The sequence below is a fragment of the Bombyx mori genome, chromosome 9 (assembly GCF_030269925.1).
Source record: "Bombyx mori chromosome 9, ASM3026992v2".
Lineage (NCBI taxonomy): Eukaryota > Metazoa > Arthropoda > Insecta > Lepidoptera > Bombycidae > Bombyx > Bombyx mori.
In genome coordinates, this window is record NC_085115.1 from 12,599,990 (window position 1) to 12,619,993 (window position 20,004).

Genomic DNA, 20,004 nt, shown 5'->3' on the forward strand with positions numbered 1-20,004 from the left:
ATTTATTTCTGTACTCTGCGACCTCTGCTGACGGAATTGGGAGCTCAAGGTTTACAACATAACAATTATATGCAAAAAAAAACCCGTATTTCTTGTAAATGATCTCGAATATTAATAAAATGTCAACAAACTGTGAAGGCGGCCGGCGTGCTTAATATTGAATTATTTACGAATATTTGTTAAACATTCAGACATAGTATACGGATTATGTGTTTATTTAAACAACAGAACAGATTCAACGTAAGTGAATTATACACACGTGAAATATACAAAAGCGGAATGTGTGTCGTCGCTCTGTGCACACGTGGTCCATGTTTGGCTTGCTGGAGATTCTTATCGGGAGTACTGCTCTCACGAAAAGCACGATAATCAGATACGACGGACATTCCTTCTCTTCGGGCATGTATCGATAACTTTTTGTTAGTTTTCATTAAATTAAAAGGTTATCTTTGGGAGTGGTTTAAGAAAAAACTAACTATACTGTTACTATGCTTGAGATCTTAGAACTTATATCTCAAGGTGGGTGGCGCATTTACGTCGTAGATGTCTAAGGGCTCCAGTAATTACTTTACACCAGGTGGGCTGTGAGCTCGTCCACCCATTTAAGCAACAAAAAAAAATCTCAAATTAATAACGAGGAGACAAACAAATTAATAAAGACTCACTAGGCATGCGTTGTGTTTTTAAAAATTTCATTAGTTGGTTTTTAATCATCTTTGCATAAGAGTATCGTGACTAACAATGAATAGTCTAAGCTAATTGATGACGAGATTTGAAACTTCTAGGAAATATAGTTTGATACTTGAGCGCCGTAAGCCTTAAAGTTATAGGAGTTTAGTTTGCATAAAGAAACTTTTTGTTCGAGTCACAACAATGTTGCCAGTTTATAAAACTCTTCAAATGAACACAGAATTTATTTTCATTTCTATTATCGTAGGCACCTATATTTTTGACTTTTTAAAAAACTGAGCAATATTTCGCGGAAAGTTTGTACAGATACAAAACTTGTTGCTATGTAATTTGCTTTGTGTGTCGTAAAATTGACAATATATTATGCGGTGTATAGTTGAAGGTGAACACCCTGTCAAGGAACCATTAACCCCCCAACCGTATCCGCGTAGCTCTACGCATTTACTGACTGTGTGCCTTAACGTATTGTTCGAGAAACATTACCAAGATGTATTAAAACAATCATAGCCATACCATATAGTTTATACTTAGTATTTTTAACACTATTTTATTAGCTTGGTGTGTGAATATGCGTGTTTGTATGTAACGGATTTTTTGAGTATTTTTCACTTCTACTTTTTCTTTAAGACTTTCGATTGAAATCCGAACATACGCATCAGGGACCGACGACAATACAATAATTTTATAATTTCGCTCTTATATCCTTATAGAATGGAATAGGAAAATATGAAATTATTTTTTGCTTCGATTTCGTATTGTATTTTTTATTATTTTAAACTTCATAACGTGGTGTAAAGAAAAGCTATTTGGTTTAAGCGACATTTCGCTTAATACGCTACATTTATCTTTGCAATTAAATGTTCGTTTTATTTGGTATTATAGCATCAAAGCTTCGACATTTTTAATTGAACTTCAATTAAGTTTACCCCTAGTTTTTTTTTTATTACGTTATTTTTTCCAAATTTTAGAATGTACAGCTTTCTCTGCTCTGCTGTAAAGTTGCAAAAATCTTGATTAAACCAAATAAAGTTTTTCACCCCTCGATAAGTTATTAAGTAACATTTTAAGTACGCTGTTCTTTAATTAGCTTAATTAAATAAATAATTTATAATCACAAACATTGTTTTGAACTAAATTGTTAAATAAAATAAATATTCTGTTTGAACTGAAAAAAATTAGGAATACAATACTCGTGTATTCGTATCGTTCGTGTGCAGTTAAATCAGTTTTTAAAGTTAGTAAAATATATTAAATTATACTTACAAAGTCGTGCCTCATATTCTGAGCTGCGTAAGTAGAGGTTATGATTACCTAACGGAATCTCCGAAAAGCCTAAACAATAAACTGTAAAGCATGTTAAGAAACGTACTCTTGAAGTCGTCGTGGCCTAAAGGATAAGATGTCCGGTGCATTGGTATGTAGCGAATCAATGGTGTTCGAATCCCGCAGGCGGGTACCAATTTTTCTAAAGAAATACATACTTAAGATGTCTTCACGATTGACTTCCACGGTGAATATAGGAATAAGGAATTTGCGTAATTACTGGTGGTAGGACCTCTTGTAACTCCGCACGGGTAGGTACTACCGCCCTGCCTATTTCTGCCGTGAAGCAGTAATGCGTTTCGGTTTGAAGGGTGGGGCAGCCGTTGTAACTAATATATACTGAGACCTTTTATATCATCTCAAGGTGAGTGGCGGCATTTAGATTTGTAGATGTCTATGGGCTCCAGTAACCACTTAACACCAGGTGGGCTGTGAGCTCATCCACAGATTATAAGCAATAAAAAAATAAATAAAAAATAATTTCATGGCTTTTACATTACTTATTCCTGTCTTTTTTGTCATTAATTTATATAGCTGTGTTACCTTTCTTAGACCATTACGGTCTCGCATGTGCATGTAGCTGTCATTAACGGAGGCAGCTATTGGAAAAGCACAGGAAAAACGTTGTTAACAACCGCTATAGGAAATTGTCGATGTAAAATGTAAATGACGTCCCTGTCCTTCCGGGTCTCTTATTGGTCAAGTTTTTACGATTTCTGATTCATTTTACAATTATTTACAAACGCGTTTTCGAATGTAGCACACACACACAATGTGTGCAATTAGTAGTATTTCAGATAAAAAAAAATCTTAATATAAAAATATTATTATGTCTTTATTTAAGGAGATTATTGACCTAGTGAATATGTCACTCCATTGTGCAACAAAAGATAGTAACAAAAAATTATATAAAAAATAAAGGAAGCTGTTATCGTCTCTGAAGGCCCACAAACAACACTATTTTATAAAGTGACTTAGCCATTTCGGATTCATATTAAGAACGAAGTCCGTTAATAAAATAGTTTCTTTAACTGACCGGAAAGCGAGGTGCGTGAGGAGGACAAAACGTGAAGTAACTTTCGACTATTTTCGGCATTGAATGTTACGAAACGACTTTGCGAAAGCGGCCTGTTACGCCATGCTTATCGAGAGTCGCGTGTATTTTGACAGACACGTACGCTATTTCTAACTTGAATCGAATTCAAAAAAAAGAATGAACATGGAAGAAGCAAAGAGCCTTATTATTATTACTAGAGGTCCCGACTATAATTAATTGGAATTGTAAGTTTGTACACTATTATGATTGTATTTTATACTTCTATAATCACAAATTTCGCTAAGGCTACACTATAAAAAATATGAATAAAGACAAACAATATTTAATCTATTCTCAATTTGACAACAGACGTCAAGAACAAAAGTTTGACAATAAATAGTATGCATGCGTGTGTGCGTCAAATACATGGTATGTAGTGTGTGTAACGTTTTCTTTATTGATTTAATGTATCTTTTATGCATTATTTAAAAAAAAAATTAGCATTGTGCATTTCTTCTCTATATTCTCTATAAGTGTGGAAAATTTCATACTCCTCCGTCCGCGCAATTTTGGTAAAAAGGGATACAAAGTTTTTGCTTCACGTATTAATATATAGATTACTAGCGACCCGCCCTCGCTTCGCTTCGGAAACATTAAAACACACATGAAACCAAAAAAATAAAATAAAAAAAAATTAAAAAAAGTAGCCTATGTTCATCAGGTACAATGTCGGCTTCTAATGGAAAAAGAATTTTTCAAATCGGTCCAGTAGTTTCGGAGCCTATTCGAAACAAACAAACAAACAAATCTTTCCTCTTTATAATATTAGTATAGATTTTATAGTAGCCAGGGTTCAGTCCGCAAAGAATCGAACGAGTTTCGAAATTGAAAATAGAATTACAGTTGCCTCCAAGCGTACCAGTCTAGAAAGTTACGCGTAGTCAACGTTTCCACTTTAGACGTATCTGGAAGAGCACCGAACAGGTAGGTGAATACTCTCGTGCACTAAATACCGAGATGATGGTAGTCGGTGTTGTAGTTGCGGGGAGGGGTGCGCGGGGGCCACGGACGAGGCGCGTCATTGACCTGCACCCCGCGCCCCACGCCCCATGGCGCGACAACGCGAACCGTAAATTCATTGTATTGTATCGCGAATCAAATTTGCTGTAGCAAAGGCTTTTTTTGTTGAGCTCGTGAGTGAGTACCTTGAGGAGATTGGATACTTTGTAGTGCGTAACTATTTCAGTTCCACGAACTAACAGGGTTTCAGGTTGAATTCGGAGTTGTCCGATTGCGCTGAACTAATTTTACGTGGAATAGATATTTTTTCTAATTGTCTCACACAAAAATCTGTCGCGGATCATTTCCCAATTAAATATAAATTAATCTTAAGCATTCAATCAAATGTAATCAAATCTTAGTCATATAATATTTTTTTTATTTTTGTTGTTAATGCACTGTCGATTGCACCTATAATTGAGGTGACATCTGCCATGAACTTTTGTCAATTGTTCAATGTTTTGTATTGATGATCACTTTGTTGGTGCAACTTAATAAATAAAAATTTATCAACTATCCGTGAATTTCAACAACATTGGATTAAATTTAGATGGTAACGTTTTTTTTTTAATGTTAAAACAAGGTTAAGCAATGAACACAATGCAACAGTACAAGTAGCAACTGATACAAAAAGTTTGCGAAGGTCAGTCTCCGGGGCGAGTCGGACATTTTTCAGGTCCGTTCGTCTTCCCACAGCTGGGTCAAGTTCGTTTGAATAGTTGAGAAGGGAGTTTTTTTTTTTGACGAAGCCCTTTCACCTTGTGATTATTTTTTTTAGATGTCAAGGTTACGTAAGATACAAGTCAATTTGCTTATTGTCTCTCGACATTTTTGGGAATATACGACGAATGGAAAGATCTTCCACCGAGCGGGTGATATTGCTCGGTAGACCGACGGTCCGAATGTTGTAGTTCGGAACTTGTATATATGCGCTTTATCTTGAAAATGTCGTAAGCGATATTCAGGCATCTGTCAATTATCTTGCGTTGTATGATGGCTACCCGCCACACATTTCTGCCTGTTTTTTCTATATATTCTGTTATATGAATATACACAAAACAAAGATACAAATCTAATAATTTATTTTCTAAAACGTGTATAAAACATAGCGAAGTATACAAACGGAACATACATGATTAATCTAACAACGAAGCAGGTGTATTTGACAGTAACAACTGAATAAAACGTAAGGGCGTTGGAAGAATTACCGAGTCAACTGACGTGAGTTCTAAAGCCTTGTTCGGACTAGGCGAGTATTTTAGTCGAGTCCCGAGTAATTTAGTGGCTAAACTACTCGCTACTAGCCCGAAAAAAAAAATTGGATTGACTTGACTAAATTATTTACAAACCTACTCGACTAGGAATTGTTCGAGATGATACCAGCATCTCGTTTTTACCATCGCACCGCCCGCCACCGGAGTAGAGTTCATCCATATTACCTGGAGCCACTGCGATCATCCACAGTGCGTTTCCAGAGATCTTTTTTGACACGTACCATCCGGCTATGGAATGAGCTCCCCTCCACGGTGTTTCCCGAGCGCTATGACATGTCCTTCTTCAAACGAGGCTTGTGGAGAGTATTAAGCGGTAGGCAGCGGCTTGGCTCTGCCCCTGGCATTGCTGAAGTCCATGGGCGACGGTAACCACTCACCATCAGGTGGGCCGTATTCCCGTCTGCCTACAAAGGCAATAAAAAAAAAAGACTAAATTTTTGGTGCTCAGAGACATTTAGCTACTAAATTACTCGGTACTCGACTAAAATACTTGGCTAGTCCGAACAAGTCTTAAGACGGCAAGGTGTGTTCGTATCAATCATATTAAAAAAAAAAAAATCAATAGATATACATTTGTTACAGTTAAAATATGCTTACGTACGTATTTGTTCGTAAATGACGATTTTTCTTCACTTAACTGCTCATGGACGACCAGGAAAATCGTTATAATTGTAAATAGACATGCTTTAACAAAAACCGACTTTAAATAGAAAAAAAAAACATATTCCAAAACAAATTAATATACACTAAAAACAATAATCATCGAAATCGTGATATTGAGTTATTCATCTATTTGTCGCGCACGTATTTAATGCAAATTTAAAGACTTATATGATTTTCTCATAAATACCATTATCAGAACTGGACTAAATTTAATGGGACCACACGGGAAGCGTCAGCTTTCTAATAAAAAAAGAATCATCAAAATCGATTCACCCAGTCAAAAGTTATGAGGTGACAAACATAAAAAAAACATACAGTCGAATTGAGAACCTCCTTCTTTTTTGAAGTTGGTTAATAAATTACTATTTGATATAATATTGAAATATCAATTTTGTTGTCATAACGGTCGCCCTGCTATCCAAACCTTCGAGGCAGGAGGCAAGAGTGGGACCTACCTACATTTACTCACACCAAAATCTACTAGTAAAACAAACAGTTTTACAAAATTAATGATAATTAGATGATACCAACACCTACTGACCGTGCAGACGAAAGAGGCCCTCTAGTGTGGGCGTAAGAAAAAAAAAACGCGAATACAGATTAGCTCGACGTCAACAACGAAAATAAATCACAGTCTTGATATATAGAGATAATAATGTAATTGATTAATTATGAATTATAAAGTCAATTCTCCTAAGTTTGAAGGGTGGGGCAGCCGTTGTAACTATACTGAGACCTTAGAACTTATATTTCAAGGTGGGTGGCGCATTTACGTTGTAGATGTCTATGGGCTCCAGTAACCACTTAACACCAGGCGGGCTGTGAGCTCGTCCACCCATCTAAGCAATAAAAAAAAAACTAGGTTACAGGGTACTTATACCAGCTTTTTCATTTCTATTTCGTGTGCATATGTGCGATGTATTTAGGTTTTTAGGTAAACGGTTCTTGACCGATTCGTAATTTGTAACTGCATTACTTTAATTGTTATTTACCCGTAATCATGAAAACGTAACATTTACCAATATTTTTTTATAGTATTTTTATTTCGGTTCTCGCAAGATGTGGATATAATCCAAACTACTTTTACGGTTTCGTCTTGCGTTTCTTGTAGTCACTATATCGAGGGATGAATGAAAGCTTATTTGGTTTAAGCCTGTTTAAGCAACATTTTTGAAACTTTACAGGAGAGCCATTTAAAGATTGAAATTTGGAAAAATATTATAACAAAAAAAAAAAACTTGAGCTATTTCAATGGGTTAAACTTAATTGAAGTTCCATGAAAAACATCGATTTGGTATCAACAATATACCAAATATGTATATGTAATACCAAATAAAAAGGAGCTTTGATTTCAAAGATAAATATCGCGTAGGTGTTAAGCGAAATGTCGCTTAAACCACCTTTGAACCGCCTTTGAACCCTCGATATGCATTATTTCAGACGTTAAGAATTTCGTAGAAGATTGTTAGTCGCGAGAATAAACAACTGCGTATCAATTCTGTTAATAACGGAACAGTCTCACCGTCTGTATTAGTAATAGGTAACCATTAGTTTATTTTATAAGTTTACCCAACTATTTATTTAACCGGTCAAAGTTTAGATAACGCCAATAATAAACCTAGGTCTTGAATATTTGTATATAATTTCCAAATAGAAATAATAGGAACATTCATCTCGATAAAAATAACATCAATGATAACGATGTTTGATCCAATAAAGATCTATCTGTAGGCTTTTCCTATAGGCGAAATCCTACTCCGATTTGCCAAAATAAGGGCTTTGTGGAGGGTTTACTTAGGGCCTGTGGCCGGTCGTCTGCTTAAAGACCAAACTGTAACATGAATACACTAAGACCGCTAAAGATTTTTTATTTTTTTATTGCCCGAGCAGGCAGACGAGCATACGGCCCACCGGATGTTAGGTGGTTACCGTCGCTCATGGACGTCAGCAATGCCAGGGGCAGAGCCAAACCACTGCCTACCGCTTAATACTCTTCACAAGCCTCGTTTGAAGAAGGACATGTCATAGCGCTCGGGAAACACCGTGGAGGGGAACTCATTCCAAAACCGGATGGTACGTGTTAAAAATGATCTCTGGAAACGCACTGTGGATGAACGCAGTGGCTCCAGGTAGTATGGATGAACTCTACTTCGGTGGCGGGCGGTGCGATGGTAAAAACGAGATGATGGATTCTGGTTAGATTCCCGGCCGGACCTTTGTCGAAAACGTATTTGTTCGTATTTTCTAGTCTCGTAACTGTACCTGACATAAAGCAAAAGAAAATCTTAGTCTAGTTTCGTTGAATCTAGGACTCTGTTTTTACAGCTATGTTACGGGCCCAGTTGATTTGAACAAAAAAACTAATTATTTACGGATTCGTCAAAGTAGGCGTTACGTTAAAAATATTTGAATTATTATCGCGCAGCCACATGTTCGAAAGCGGAACGCTAGTTTATTACTACGGGCTCGTGTATACATAGAACGTACACATGCGGTGCTTACATCTAAACATTATCTGTTAAAAAAAATTTTTCTCTGAAGGCCAATGAACCTCTTTCCGTTTCAACACAAGTTTTCGCGTAGGTATTTATAAGAAGGTCGATCGCGACATAGACATGAGCTAATCCTTTTTTATTTTGACATTTCTGTGCAGAATATCTGTAGCTATTTGATACATTTACATTTCATTGTACACTAGTTTAGATACGTAAGCAAGGTAAAAAAACCGTACAAATGGCGGTCTTATCGCTAACAACGATCCCTTCCAGACAACCGGTCATAGAAAAAACTTGGACGGAGAAAGCGGTCACGTACGGTCTAAATACGGACTGTCCATTAAAATCTGCATACACAATATATATACAACATCCATATATGTATACAGAAACTTAAAGCGATTAGAATGTAAATAAAGTTTGATATTAAAAACATAATATTATTATGTATTTGTTTAAACGTGTCCTAGTATTTGCTATTTGCCGTGGTTACCACAGTCCGTATCAGCACAATGCGAATGCCATCATACCACCTTGAGATCGGCGGTCCAAGTCCCAATTTTATTACAAAACGGGTATCACATCGTTCAAATTGAAACGCTTGATAAAATTGAAACGCTTGATAAATCGTTCAAATTGAAACGCTTGATAAAATGTACCGTATGTATGTAACAGACGTAATGACAAATCTTCTCTCCGCTATTTATTGAACATTGTCACAGGCATGGACATCGGCTTGATTTGCAGCGTAAAATCCTATATCTATTCTAATATCTGAATAGTTTTTTTTTGCTTTCGCTAGACACTTTATAATTAAAACTAATTTGCCGGTTTTGTCTTCCATGATGGTAGAACCTCGTGTAATCCAATAAAAGCGTAAATAAAATAAATAAAATTCGACTACATTACACTTAAACGAAATATACTCACGTTATTCGCGAAAATCTCTTATTGCCTCGTGCTTAGTGCGATGGAATGTCTGAAACAAAAAGATAAGCGTTGAAATTCGTTATTTGGATACTGTTTCCGTTTTACTGACCCAGTGACTCAGACTTAAGCATTTTATAAGCTTATTTGGACATTTGAATCGATCTTCAAGTTTCATTTTCTGGATATTGTAACGAATTTTTGATGACATTTAATCCGAATTGACTTTTTGGTTGGATTACTTTTTATTATTTTGAGTTAATAATCTTTATCAGCCATTGAAAATAGATAGGAAAGCAGCGCTATTAAACTGACTACCATAGTGCTCATTATAGCTTCTTTAATGTATGTCATGATGCTGAGGGAACAGCATTCAAATATCTTTTGACAATATAATTCTCAGATGTATACATTTTTGGGGGCATATACTTAAGTACTCTTACTAATTTTAATAATTTATGTTCTGTGCTTGCACGTACTGCAGAGGAACATTCTAATTTGTGCGTACTCATTATAATGTTAAATTCTTTTTGTTTATGAAGGAAGGATTAATGATGGCCAGGAGATCTTATTAGTTACGCGAGGACAAGAATTATTTGATTCTTATATTATATGATAGACATCGTGCATGAATAGTAAAATTGTAAAGCGTCTAAGCGAAAATCTACATGTAAGTATTATAATACAATAGATTAGTCAGGCTCGGTCCTATTTGCTAGCCGATCCTTTATTTAACTTTGACCCTATCGCTACCAAACTTCACAGGATCACCCACCTACTAAGCTTATCTGAATATTTCGTAAAAAATTCATCGAATCACCGTTTAAGATTCTATAATGATCAAACATACACACATAGAAATTTATATGTATAGATTATATTTTTCAAAAACCTGAATAGAGCTCACAGCCCACCTGGTGTTAAGTGTTTACTGGAGCCCATAGACATCTACAACGTAAATGCGCCACCCACCTTGAGATATAAGTTCTAAGGTTTCAGTATAGTTACAACGGCTGCCCCGCCCTTTAAACCGAAACGCATTACTGCTTCATGGCAGAAATAAGCAGGGTGGTGGTACCAACCCGTGCAGACTCACAAGAGGTCCTACCACCAGTAATTACGCAAATTATAATTTTGTCGGTTTGATTTTTATTACACGATGTTATTCCTTCACTGTGGAAGTTAAAAAAAGTACAAATTTCATTAGAAAAATTGGTACCCGCCTGCGGGATTCGAACACCATTGCATCGCTACATACGAATGCACCGTCTTATCTTTTAGGCCACGACGACTTCATTTTTAAGGACAGTTTACACATACAAGTTTCGAGCAATAACATTCAGGCTGTTCGCCTACTATAAACCTCTAATTCTCAAGATAGTTTGCTGATCAACATGTGATGTCTAAAGCCGATCAGTAACACAAATATTATAATTTTCATTATTAAAAATGCCCCGAAATTGTCGGTCTTTTTTTGCAATTTAACTTATAGTCGGTAAACTTTGATGCATCACAATGATTACAATGTATTTATTACTTTTTTTAAACACATCGTGATCTACTGTAACATCAAAAGAGACGAGGAAACTGGATGCAGACGTTGCGTTAAAATCTAGCTAAATTTATTCATGAAACAACTCAACGACCTTCAGTGCTCAAAAAAAAAAAAAATGTTTTATCAAAACTTTGGCAAGTAGCTATGAGGAAATGAAGTCGCTATGATACGGTCGCGGCAAAGGAGGTCACGAGCTCTGTGCCCGAAACAACTGCTTACGACTTTGGAATTTCAAAGTTTACTTTACGGAACGAGTAGGTACATACGTATGTATATTTATTTGATTAATCCTTTGTCTTCAGAACAACATTCGGACCGAAAAACTAGTGCAACATAATTAAAGAAATAGTCGATTTTATTCGCCTGCTCTATTTATGTATGTATATTTATATGTTTCCGTTCCGTAAAATATTAAATAGATCGCGGTCTTAATTGCCCTATAGCAACCTTTAAAACATAAATTCATTACTACTTCGCGGCAGACATTGGCACCACAATCATTCCGCTCATAACGACCTTGTAAGAGCTTAAAAACGCCACATCATCAGTACAATAATTATACTTACGTATACATTTTTTTCTCTTGTGCTATCTATATTCTAAAATAATAATTTTTACCATATTTTAGAAAAAAAAAACTTGTTTTCGTGTGTCGCAAAGTTATTTAGAATTATTTTTACAGTTTAATCTCTGGTGTTTCGTCGATCGTCCGTCACTACGAAAACCGTAAAGTATTTAAAACGTTGTAAATAATAAATACTTAATGTAATGACAATAAAAACGCGAGATTAAATCGTAAAAATAGTTGAATTATGTATTTAGGTTTACCTGATACGATTATGGTAAATCATTGGATTATTTATAAAATTATGTGGGAGACCACGATCCCTTGGAGTTAATTAAGTAGCTAATTGAAAACTGATTACATTCTCATTGATTTATTGTCGTCTTTTTAATTTAATTATCAATGTAAGTTTTATTTTTATATTAATATTTCTGAAGCAATAATGTATTAATGAGCACGTAGGTGCTGTGTGTAAGACGTATATGTGACGTAACACGAGTGACGCGTAACAAAAGCATGCCAATTCTTTAATGAGATTGAGCAGCATAAACTCACGACATGGCCACGCCGACAAGATGGCGGACGCGCGAACGGTGAAAGTGACCAGTACCCGATGGTCGCACCACTCTGTTAATGCTTGCACAACCAGTTCTAACAGTAAACTTATTCGTACAACTTTATTACTGAATGTAGGCAATCTTTAAATTGTCCAAGATGAATTTACGATTACCTAATCCGACAATATGAATTTTACGACAATAGCTTCGTTATTGTTGCGTAGTGACATTAATTGACATTCGAAATTGAAACTGTTGACCCTGGGAGAAGATTGGGGACAAAAGCCGTTGCGCAATTTACCTCCACGCATCCGTCGCTGCGGCAAAGGCTTGTGATAATAATTGCTGGTTTGTTGCGCCGTGTTCGTCGCCGGTATGTTCGTATCAAATAAGACGATTATGGCGGGATTTAAGTCCTGCAAATAACCGAATCCCGAGCCGGCGATTCAACGACCAACTAATAAGGTGACCAAATTACTGGTATCATAATTAGTGGCAAGGTCTATTGCGAGCAATTAATGATCGGCGGTATCATTAATTGTCTTTCTGCCTATTTTTATTTTTTATTTCTTAAATGGGTGGACGAGCTCACAGCCCACCCGGTGTTAAGTGGTTACTGGAGCTCATAGACATCTACAACGTAAATGCGCCACCCACCTTGAGATAAAGGTTCTAAAGTCTCAAGTATAGTTACAATGGCTGCCCCACCCTTCAAACCGAAACGCATTACTGCTTCACGGCAGAAATAGGCGGGGTGGTGGTACCTACCCGCGCGGACTTACATGAGATCCTACCACCAGTAAAAACCACCTACCACCAGTTTCTGCGGCGAAACAATCACGCTTCCCGGTTCGAACGCTATCTCCTTGAGTTTACCACATGAAAACATTTTAGTGACATCTTTCAATACGGTTACAGAGTAGAGTACAGAATCGATTTATAACGAAAGCTTTCACGGCAATTATTGAGTTCCTAAAGCAATTTCCGGTCTCGAAGGCTAAATCAGTATTGTAAGTAATTTAAACAACGTTCGAGTTAACGTAAACAACAGAATTAATCAAGTTAGTCCCTTGATGGTGGTTCGGACAGAGCGAACTGGTTAACTAAATGAAAACGACACTAGAGTGCTCTCTAATCGAATTTCTGTTCCCTTCTTTACTCTGTATGGAAGTATTTGATTTTATTTTTTTGGTTACGTAAAAAAAAACGTTCGTTTTTTTTTTTCTACCTAAGCTGATAGCCTTAGGGGCTATTTCAGCGTAACCCTAACGTTTGTAGGTGAGCTCACGGGGCTCAAGCCTGATGACGTTGCTAACACGAACCCTAGCAAGAGCCGTGCTTCGCAGAATCTACCACCGGATCGGAAACGCGACCCACTGAGAAGATCCGGCGAGAAACTCAGTGGGCTGTGTCTGAGAGTTAATTTACTCGTCGAGCCCTTCGTCGCAAGCGACGGGTTCGACGAGAACGGTGACCGGTGCTTGAAGTACCTAAAAGCACCGTTAGTGGATCGGGAGGATCCGAGATGACGTGTTTTGGGCGACGTCGACTGCTTTCCATTCTGTCCGCAGGATCGGGAATGGAAAACGTTCGAAGAAATATAGTTTTTTACGAAAAAATAAATCTGTAATTAAATATAAACACACAATTTTCTTTATAACGATATTTATATTTAATTATAAGATTTTCAAACGCCTATCTGAGGAAAATTCCGAGTCCCAAAAAATATCATTCGTTCTGTTTGAAATATTATTTGATCTGTTCAATTAATTTTTACCTTTTTATGTATTCGTTCCCTAATCAGTAAATTATAATATTTTTCCCGGATCTCATGCCCGCCACAGGAGCTTTGGTGAAGCTTTGACAAATTGTTACGCTAAAATTAGAATCAAAATTCAATGCGCTATCTACCTTTTGTATACTCCCACACTCGAAAGATGAAATCAAACGAAACTCAACTACCCACACATTGCGTCTAAGCAAAACAGTATTTTAAAGATGGCGGATGAAAATGATTAATTAATTTACATGGACACACTGTACGGACTATAATTGCTGTTAGCTGTAAGTATTTGCGTTGAATGTATAGTTTGTCACTGAAAAGGCCTGCCGCTTGGAGCCAACACATAGTGGCGTTAAGAGGTTTGTAATGAAAGCTCACTTTAACAAATCTACTACATCAATATCGATGGTTCGTTGCGTCTACTAAATTGCTTTCAAGTATGTTTAATACCATCTAGTTATCGTGCTGCGTTTGTCTCGCAGCCAGATTGCTATTATCTCGTCTGCGAGAAGCTTGAATAGCCCCTTAGGCTACCAGCGAATAGGTAGGGAATAAAATGTTTTTAACGCATAACACTACGTTCGCCCACTGAGTTTCTCGCCGGATCTTCTCGGTGGGTCGCGTTTCCGATCCGGGGTTAGATTCTGCGAAGCACTGCTCTTGCTAGGGCCAGTGTTAGCGACACTTCTAGCTTGAGCCCCATGAGCTCACCTACACGTTCACGTGAAGCTTAAATAGCCTCTCATGGTTATCAGCAAAGGTAGGGAAAAAAGGGGTATGTTTATTGTGGCTTCAACGAAGCTTCGTGCCGATAGAGGTAGAGGTTAACTGCGTTTTATTGAAGTATTCACATATTTGGTCTTAGATTAAACGCAACTGCAAGTCCTTACCTTTCTACGGTCGAAGAGAACGCAGACCCGTCAAGCGGTCATGTTTTTTGACAGTTTGCTGGGGCTAGTACAAAATGTTTAAATAGAATCTCTTTGGTCGTGCGTCGGCATATTACAGGACATGTACAACGAGCTTAACGTAGGTTCGTTGTGTTGAGTTTACATGCAATATTAATAATACAATTGTGGTTTTGTGAACTTGTTTATTGTATTTAGCTAACAGTAGTCAATTATTTAAAATTATACATCACAGTCAATTTTTATTTAAAATTATACATTACAGTAAATTTTTATTTTCCCACACATTGTTCGTTACGAAGCACCCTACGTTTGCTTTTAAATTTCGAATTTCGATTCGTAAATTGGAAAATCGTAGGTATAAATTATGAAATGTCAAACTGTAAGATGAAATATTGCGTTTCGTGAACGCTTGCAAAGCAATCTTGGTCAATTACAGTAACCTTGCCGGTTTATTCGTGAGGATGTGGCGTCACCGGTACGATGGCAATGTCTGTTTCCTTTTTGTGAGCTGCTATAAGCATCGAAAAGTTTATCGAAAAGGATCTTATTAAGTATTAAAAAAAAAAATTACATATTTAAATACCAGTTTCGTTTAGGTATAAATCATTCACGCTTTGACCTTCAACGTTGCGTTATTTCGTTACGCGCAACATTACTAGAATACGAATTGTTTTTGTAAACAAAATAATCATCAATTTAAACAATCAATATCGAACACACGAGCCTAATTCGTTTCTTTCATCCAACAGGGTTGTCGGAACGTAAATCGGATCTATAAAAATAGTCAGATAGCCCATCGACCTTTCATCGTACAGGACGATAAGTGCGCGGACATCGAGACAAAGTCGAGGTCGTTAACCCCGGACTATCAGCTGACGACATCGGCCAAACCACGGAGAAATTATCTTTCACGCTTTATTTCGGTCGTTCACTGGCTCTATTGCCCTCCATATTTTCTAGTCACAAATAAAAAGTACGTTAACAAGACAGTTTTACTACATTATACTTGATTGCAGTGCAATAAATAGTATACTCAGATATTTATGTTGAGTGATTTCGAATGAGCGACATTATGAATTTGAAGCAACTTTGTTTCTCAGATTCTCGATCCCAATTCAAATGTGCATGTGTGAATGAATCACTTCCGACTAAAAACGTATTCTCGGTGTTTGACCTGTTTATTTAGTAGCATTCTTCGAAAGCCATGATGCGATTAATCTACACCACACTAGCGTTTTCGGAACGTATCAAATATTTTTTAGATACATTTACGTTCGAGTGACAACAACCGATAAATCATGGCCGACAGCGTTCTTTTATCGTGTTTGATTTGGAATTCGTAACAATTTTTCTCTGATACCGCGTTGGTCTACATATTTCTAGCACACAACGATGTCAAACTAGTTCAATTTCATTGCTTTCAACAAACATGTGATCGGATTGCTGCAGGTAAGGCGCAAAAATATCACGACCTACTTTATTGTTAGTGTACTGCTTCGCGAACACTAATAGCATCTAGCCTAAAAATAGACGATAATAACATTTGAAAACGTTTTGATTCAATTTTGATTATTTTTAATATAGTACTTAAAGCAGTTATAGTTAATTCTCGTTATAGCTTCAATTAAGGTGCATAAAAATAACAATGAAATGTTTGCCTTCATAATAATCTCACTTCGAGATCTTCTTTCTTTGTTAAGGTGTGTAGGTGGTTGTGATTTTCAATAAACGAATCTATTTCATTAATCTATCAACTTCACGCTTAATATGTTTGGATTTTTATACGATAAAAAAGAAACATGACACCTATATGTACTGTTTTGGATTTTTTTAATACCTACACAATAACCGAATTTCTAGCATTTATCGAAATAGTTAATGTTAATCAACACTAATAAGTTTTATATAATATACGAGAAATTCACAAAGGCTATCTGGTGACCCACCGTCGGATGATGATGTCGAAACTTCTCAAGTGGGCACTCGTAGTGTTCGATTTAAAAACCAGTCTCTGTGAGCCTTGAATCACTTGGCCACTTGCCACGCCTATTAGAAGCGCTGGAGAACATTTTAAGTCGAGTCGTTTGATCGAATCAATCGAAAGACTTCCTAATTAAAATATCTTTGATTTGTTCCCTTTTTATTCGGAAGCATTCGATGTTTGAAACGAATTGTTTAGTCGTACATCGATACGACGAGTTTAGTGACTACCTACTAAACATTAAACAAAGGCCAGATGTTCATCGGGCCGTGATTGAAGAACATTGTAGAGGTATCGCTACTTCCGCATACGTAATACGCTTTACTCAGATAATGGCATTGAATTGCATTTTATTAAACGCAAACTTTCCCGATTAATCTTCCGTAACTGGTGTGTTCTCTTAAATGTGACCCGAACATTTTGTTGCAAATTTTTATTTGTCGATTTCTAACAAGCACATCCGCGAATTGGCATCGACCGCAACGTTGGCTAACGGTACACATAAATTGCTTTGGACTTTAACTGTACACAATCTTCAGCAGTCTGAGAGACTAGAACTTCCGTAATAATATAAAGGTATTAGGAGAAAAATTCACTTATTTGCGTCCACGTATTCGATCACTCTTATAGTAGTATGAGTATTTACCTTGCAGAGAATCGGAGGGACAACGCCAACTCAGGCACGACGAGCGACGTCGTAGCGCAAATAACTCCACTACACTGTCCTCTCACAAATTCAACACAAATCCATTATCCGGAAACGATAAAACTATTAGGCAAATAACGATACGCACATTTCGTCCAGAAGTCTCAAACTATAGGCTCTTTTCAAGGAATACACGAATTAAAAGACGGATAAATCGTCAATGGGCGACGAAACAACCGCTCTAGAACGAACTTCGAGCTAAACTGACGAGTTGTGAAGGTAATATCTGTGCCTGGGCAGGGAGGGAGGGGGGGGGCGCTGTCGACAATGTGTCTCATTCGCTCTCGCCAGTGCTATACTGGCTATAGTTGCTATAGTTCATGCGTAGGTCGCGAAAGAATCCGATGGTCTACCGGAGTATGCCGACGATCGCCCATTATGAAACTAACTAAAGCTTAGGCTATTACTACTACACCTATGCGGCTTGTTGAATACCCCCACTTCTAGAAAGGGCATAAGTAGATCCGAAGTTGTAGCTACCAACCTTCATCATTCTTTCCGGAAAGGACTGATTCAGTTTAATAAAGATGAATTAACATGTGTTTATGATATAAAAACCAATATGACAGAAAACTATTTTCCGCATACGCAACAAGGTCATTTTACATTGAAATAATCGATTCTCACGAATTCTCATGTATTCGCATTAATTCTGAAAGTTTGTTTATCTTTATTATTTATTTAAATAGCTATGTATTTAACTTTACTCAGAGAAAGAAACTCTCGTGGAAGAACATCATCTTCCTACACACTTCCTATATTATTAGACAAAGATAAATTTCTTCAATGTTTATTTTTATTCTTTATTTTAACATATAGGGTAAGACTTTGTGGCTGCTAGACTGTGTCCCTGGCATTATTCCTGGCAGATCACTTACAATGAGGTGGGTCTTAGGTCAGTCCACCTTTCAGGAACTACAACTGAATAGGAATCTAGGTACTAAGATCGGAGAGGTTTCAATCCAAGAGCTCTGGTTGCGATGGCTATTTGGCCATACTTTTGATGATCTCACGACATGGTTTTTTTTTATAAGTTTAAATCGATGGACCCACACTATGTAGTTGAAATATAATTAATTTACAATACTTTACTATGTTTTATACAATTTTAAGTAGCTACTCGAAAACTTATTTAAACAACTTCATAATTAACTGCATTTTTTCCCGTAGTTTTAATCGAAATATTTATAACTTAATAACGAATGTCCACAGTTTAATTCATCCAACAACTCCGTTATGTGGCAATTTAATTTGCAACAAAAACTTAGACACGAAAGAAATTTCTCTGAGCATCGGCGTCTGTTTTTGCGCCATTCACGGTTGAATCACGTTCCGCGATACTGACAGGAAAACTGCTATTAATAATTAGATATTCGTTTTTATGCCAAAAGAAGAAAGATAGAGATGAGTTATAGCGTTGTCCCTTTTCACATAACAGAATTTATTGTAACTCGTGAATTTATTGCAGTAGTCGAAATTTGACTATAATTGTTACTATTGTTGATCGAAGCTATAATTAATTGAAATTATTAGTTTGAACATTATTAAGGTTCTATTGTCAAAGATTATTATACTTCTTTATTCACAGATTTCGCCAAGACCAGTCTATAGACAAATAATATGAAAGATAAAACAATATTAACCTATTTTCAATTTGACCACAGACTTTAAGCAATAACAAAAGTTTGACAATAAACATTTTCGTAAAAAGGGGTACAAAGTTTTTGCTTCACGTATTAATATATTATAGTTTTTTTTTTATGATTTAAAGGTTACTGGAGGCCCTGAGGCCTTTTCAGTTTCACCAGGACAGGTGGGCGAGCAAAAGCTCAGCCAGGCTTGCTAACAAGTAGTGATATTGCTGTTAGTTCGTCGTTCGACCATAGATAATACACATAATATCGTTCGACTTTCATGGCGGCGGTTCTTAGTTCGCACTGGCTGGCAATATTCGCACAACTTTCTGATGTCATTGTTCTGGCACCACGTGGGAACCAATTTTCTTTATTACCTGCAAATTTTTAGCTCATTGTAATATAATATGTCATTATTATGAATTATTTACCTCGTTAAGCTGTTTATTCTATGGGTAAATGTTTATACCTAGTAGGTATCTTTTTTTGTCTCATTGATTCAGAATTCGAATGGTACTATTTAAAAAGAAACCTAAACTGGAAACAAAACATGATAACGTAATCCGAACTAGTACATGATATTAGTTGTTCTTTTTGGACTTCCACGGGGAAGGAATAACATCGTGTAATAAAAATGAAACCCGCAAAATTATAACTTGCGTAATTACTGGTGGTGAGAACTCTTATGAGTCCGCGCGGGTAACTAGGTACCACCATCCGGCCTATTTCTGCCGGGAAGGAATAATGCGTTTCGGTTTGAAGGGCGGGGCAGCCGTTGTAACTATCAAGTATAGTTACAACGACCTTAGAACTTATATCTCAGGGTGGGTGGCGCATTTGCGATG

At 36.6% G+C, this 20,004-nt stretch overlaps 1 protein-coding gene and 1 long non-coding RNA gene across 3 annotated transcripts in view; one reads left to right on the top strand and one right to left on the bottom strand.

Annotated features, from left to right (window-relative positions):
• LOC101735345 (uncharacterized) overlaps positions 1 to 17,734 on the bottom strand; it is a 62,456-nt gene extending 44,722 nt beyond the window's left edge. For both annotated transcript variants that reach the window (XM_012694728.4, XM_012694726.4), the window contains exons 1-2: positions 17,466 to 17,734; positions 9,471 to 9,519 (exon numbers count right to left, since the gene is read on the bottom strand). The gene's annotated coding sequence lies outside the window, so the exon portion shown is untranslated. The remainder of the gene's footprint in view (positions 1 to 9,470; positions 9,520 to 17,465) is intronic.
• On the top strand, positions 15,222 to 15,823 carry LOC134199437 (uncharacterized). Its single transcript, XR_009973921.1, has 2 exons — positions 15,222 to 15,389; positions 15,588 to 15,823. It is a non-coding gene; the product is annotated as an uncharacterized LOC134199437 (long non-coding RNA).
• Positions 17,735 to 20,004: the final 2,270 nt, after the last annotated feature.